Source organism: Capsicum annuum, chromosome 1, assembly GCF_002878395.1.
Source record: "Capsicum annuum cultivar UCD-10X-F1 chromosome 1, UCD10Xv1.1, whole genome shotgun sequence".
In the NCBI taxonomy this organism is placed as follows: domain Eukaryota; kingdom Viridiplantae; phylum Streptophyta; class Magnoliopsida; order Solanales; family Solanaceae; genus Capsicum; species Capsicum annuum.
Window position 1 is genome coordinate 58,875,323 of NC_061111.1, and position 6,000 is coordinate 58,881,322.

The window sequence follows — 6,000 nt, forward strand, 5'->3', positions numbered from 1 at the left end:
ATAAAATGAACCGCGGAAGCAAACTAGAAGAATAAGAGATATGCAATAGGTAAAAGAGCAAGTCTGTGAGTCAATATCAAATCCATAGAGAAATACCCCAGTACTGTCCACAAAGCCTCTAAACCAAGAAGTACTAACCAAGTCGGGGCATGCCCCCAACTATGACAAAGTAAATCCATCAATACTAGAATAATAAATGAAAACTAAGAGAATAACCAAGCCTTTCAAAAGATGGAGGGCTCACCACTTCACAGCTGATCCACAGAAGTACCGAACCACCTAACGTTACAAATGATTCCAAAAAATCTCTCAAAACCTATATCGTGAAATGATGTAGCATTGGAGGACGACCAGTACGACGAGTACTAACATGCAACCCAAGAAAAGGGATAAAATATATGCATTTATAAAAAATTTAGTTATAAGATGAAATATACTATGACATCTTTAAATATATGTATATATATATATATAAGATGTTGGTATAGGGTCAAATGATATAGCGTCGGGGGACGGCCAGTCGGTGAGTACCGGCATGCAACCCAAGAAAAGGAATAAAATATATGCATTTATTAAAAATTCAGTTATAAGATGAAATATGCTATGGCATCTTGAGTATATATATATATATATATATAAAAGATGTTGGTATAGGGTCAAGGGACATGAAATATGATTGTTTAAAACATTAATCTTGAACTATGTAGCTCATACCGACCTTATAGGCACCCACAAACTATTTGGGTCTGGCTCTACCTACTGGAAGGGCCCTAGTCCATGTTAGCCACATGTATTGAAGAATGGCTAAAGACACCAAGGCGATAGTCGTCCAAAATATACTGCGTATCTAGACACAATAGTCATATAGACCCCCAACGTAGGCAAAGTTTCCTGTGTTGGTCCCCCGGGGATTACACCTTCTCGATGATCTACACAATTTTTTTTAAGTCCAAATTAAATAATTTGCACATAAATCAATCATTAGTAATGGAATCTTTTATTTAGGCATTTTCAACTTGATATCGTCATACCAATAGGATTGCAAGCGATTCTATTTATGCCAAACCATAATCATAATCCCTTTAACCATTTAGACTCCAATTTTCGATTTAAAATCGAAATACATAGCCATCAAGGGCATTCCAAATCCGTTTTATCCTTTATCCCTTTAATGCAATGGAATATTTTCAAAAGATATATAAATCAGGTATAATCCTCGTTCAAAACCAAATTTAACAATGTGGATTGAGGTTAATGTCGCTACCGTACCGAAATTCATCCATATTGTAAAAACCCAAGTCGCCAATTTCCACCATTATAACAATGCACAATTTTAGTTCAAATCCATCATGTAAAACATGAATAACCCATTAAAATAATAAAAAAATATATTGCAAGTGTTAACAAGCAAAAACCCTCAACCCTAAACAATTCAATCATTTCAAAACACCAAAATACCATGTTAAATAATACAATAATACCATAATTAAAGTACAGAGTGTACAATATGCCTTTTTGATGAAAGAAATACGAAAAAAAGCTTGAATCCTTAAATCTGAAGCTTGAAATACGTATTTATTATCTAGTAAACTTACCGCGCCTAATCTGCACCCCTTACAAATGTATCAGAGCCTATGCTGTTTAAAGTTACGGAAGTAGTATATATTTGGATTTATATTATTTAGATGAATAAAGTACAAAAATTACCAAAATATAAAGAATTAAAACAAATAATATCTAAAAAACGTAAAGAATTAAAAATAAAGATGGAAAGACTACAATATAACATAATTACCGAAGTTAGTAAAAACTCAATAAATGCACAAAAAGAAGAAATATCAAATTTAGAATCGACAATAGATAGTCTAGAATATACATACCAACATGATCTATTAACAATTAAATAAAAAATGAACAAAGAAGAATTTATAATAGATGAAAAAATATATGAAAACCATGAAGGATTAAAAATAATAATAGTATTTTCTAATCTAGGAAGAAGGTATAAGAAAATAGGTGAACATTTATATTTAATGTTAGAAAAAAATTAAAATTAGAAGATATATTGACAGCTATGGTAAGAATAGAAAAAGAAAATGAAGAAATAGAAAAAATAAAACAACAAACTACAGAAGAAATATGAGAAATAGAAGAAACTAAAAATAGTAGGATTGCTGAATTAGAAAGAGAACTACAAATGCTAAAAGATTTGTATGAAAAAAGACAGAAAGAAAAAGAAGAAAAAGATAAAGAACAAAAATTATTAAATGAGATAAATCAATTTAAAGAAAAATTAGAAATAAGCAATAAAGAAATAGAAACTAGGGAATTAGAAATAAATACAATAGATGTTGAAGAAACAGATAATTATAATTCGGAAGATAGTGAAACATATAAAGAAATTTTAACAAATACAAAAAATTTAGAAATCAACGAAAAACAAGAAGTAATTAATGAAGAAAACTTAGAAAATAGAAACACAGAAATAAATACTGTTGATAAAAAAGAAGATGAAAATATAATACCTAGAACATCAGAAATAAGAAAAATTACATATTATAAGAATAAATTTAAAAGATATAATCTAAAAGATGAATATGACAAATGGACACCAAAACAAATAGTTAATAAAAATTATAACTTTTTAGACTTAGATTGTGTAATAGATACAGAAAAAATAATACAATAATGGATAAGATATATGACAAAACAATTATTAGATAATAATATAAACGTAACAGATGCACCAGAATATATAGAAAGAACACTAATAAGAACAGTGAAATTATGATTTTCAAATTTAACTGAAAATAGCAAGAAGGTATTAAGAACTAATAAACCTACAGAAGGAATATCATCAACAACTACAACTAAATTAACACCTATAGAATTATTAAAAAAATATGAAATAGCTATAAAAGACGAATTTAGCAGCATGACAACAACAGAAGAAGAACAAAATGAAGAGAAAGATACAAATAGGAATTTAATGTTAAAATTAGCAATATGTAATATGTGTTACATAGATGAGTATACTTGCGCATTTAAAGAATATTATTATAAAGGAACATATAATACAGAAGAAAGTAAAGAAATAAGAAAATTATATTTTAATAAGTTACCTGAACCATTTAGTTCAAAAATAATAAAAAATTGGGATGAAGCAAAAATAGTAGATACTTTAGGAGCAAGAATAAAATTTTTACAAAAATGGTATAGAAACCTATGTGAAAAATATAGAGAAGAAATAAAAATGGAAAAAACATTAATAAGAAATTTAGCATGTTGCAAAGATAAAATAACACTTCAATTTGGATGCGAAGAAAGATATTATAAGAAAAGAAAAAGACATAAGAAATATAAGAAAAACAAAAAATCAAAATATAAATATAAGAAACCAAGAAAAATATATTATGTAAAAAATTATAAACATAAAAGACTATATAGGAAAAAAAATCTATAAAAGAATGTACTTGTTATAATTGCGGAAAATTAGGACATTTAGCTAGAGATTGTAAATTACCTAAAAACCCAAGAAATAAATAAATATCAAAAATAAAAAAAAAAAATACAGAATATATGCAGATAGATTATATAGATTACGAATTAGAAAGTAAAGACAGTATATATGAAATTTCAGAGAATAAAACAGATAATGAAATAGATAGTGAATTAGATGAATTAAATGACTAAAGAAGATATAAAAATAATAACAAAGAAAGAATATTTAAGTGAAGAAGGAACAGATTAAAAAATAATATTTTATAGTCATATATTTGATGAAATAAAAGGAAAAGAATTAGATTTAAGTGTAGAAAAAATATTTAAAATAGCAACAATAAAAAACATAACCACAGGAAGTAAAATATTTACATCAAGATGTAAAAATCTGTATGTATTAACAACAATACATAAAATAACAGGAAAAAATAAAATTAACAAAATAAAAATAGAAAGTCCTTTCGAACAATTTGTAAAAACAATTGATAAAAATAGAATTTGAAATAAAGGAAGAAATGCAAAAAGCAGACATAATATTAAGAATAAAATGGCTAGAACAAGTAAAACCATATAATATAGAGCATACACAATTAACTATAACATATAACAGAGAGAAATTATTCTTAAGAAGAGCTTTAACGTGATATGAAAATATATGTATTAATGAAGATAGTAGTAGAAGGGTATTACAGTAGATATTATACGCCTATGATAGATACAGGAGCAGAAGCTAATTTATGTAGATATAATTGTTTACCAAAAAGTAAATAGGATAAATTAAAGACACCAATAATAGTTAAAGGATTTAATAATGAAGGAAGCTTAATTACCTATAAAGCTAAGAATGTAAAAACACAAGTATGAGATAAAATATTAACAATAGAAGAAATCTATAATTATGAGCTAACATCAAAAGATATACTTTTAGGAATGTCATTTTTAGATAAATTATACCCACATATAATAACTAGAACGGATTGGTGATTTACAACACCATGTAAACAGAAAGTAAGAGCAAAAAGAGTTACTAATAAAATAAGAAAGAAAACTGATTGGATAGAAGGAAGTGAAAAAATTACACAAAAATTAGAAAATATAAAACACACTGAAGATACAATAGAATTGGTCGTATTTTCAATAAATAAAAAGGAAATAACTATATTTTCAATAAGTAAGATAGAAATAATTAAGAAAAAATTAGAACAATTATATAGTGAAGATCCATTAAAAGGATGGGAAGAACATAAAACCACTATAAAAATTGAATTAATAGATAAAAATGGCATAATAACTCAAAAACCACTAACATATAATTTTGACGATTTAAATGAATTTAAAATGCACATAGAAGAATTATTAGAAAAACAATACATACAAAAAAGTAATAGTAAACATAATAACCCAACATTTATAGTAAATAAACATAATGAACAAAAAAGAGGAAAAAGTAGAATGGTTATTGATTATAGAAATTTAAATGCAAAAACCATGACATATAATTACCCAATACCAAATAAGATATTAAAAATAAGACAAATACAAGGATATAATTACTTTAGTAAATTTGATTGTAAATTAGAATTTAATCAATTAAAGTTATAATAAGATTGTAATTATTTTTAAGCATTTACGGTACCACAAGGATTTTATGAATGACATGTACTACCACTTGGATATAAAAATGTACCAGGTAGATATCAACATTTTATGGATAGTTATTTTAAACAATTGCCTAATTGTATAAGACCAAAGAAGAACATTTAAAATTATTAGAACAATTTACGGATATAATAGAAAAATCGGGAATAAATTTAAGTGAAAAGAAAGCTGAAATTATGAGAAATCAAATAGAATTTTTAGTAATACAAATAGATAAAAGTGGAGTAAAAATGCAACAACATATAGTACAAAAAATAATAAATTCAAAAGAAGAATTAGATACAAAAAAGAAATTACAATCATTTTTAGGATTAGTACGCCAAGTAAGAGAATATATATCAAAATTAGCAGAAAATCTAAAGCCCTTACAGAAAAATTAAAAAAGGATGTAGAATATAATTATAACGTATAAGATAAAAAACAAGTTCAGAAAATAAAAATACTTTGTAAAGAATTACCAAAATTACAATTTCCAGATGAAAATAGAAAATTTATATATATAGATGCTAGTGAATGTAGTTCTGGAGGAGTACTTAAATATAGATATGAAGAAGAAAAATTAGAACACCATTGTAGATACTACTCAGGTACGTTTAATGAAACATAAATAAAATGGGAAATAAATAGAAAAAAATTATGCTCATTATATAAATGTTTATTAGCATTTGAGCCATATATTGTATATAACAAGTTTATTATACGAACAGATAATACACAGGTACGTTGGTGGCTTACAAAGAAAATACAAAATTCAGTTACAACAAAAGAGATTCGGAGACTAGTCTTGAATATATTAAATTTCACATTTATAATTGAAGTAATTAGTACTAATAAAAATGT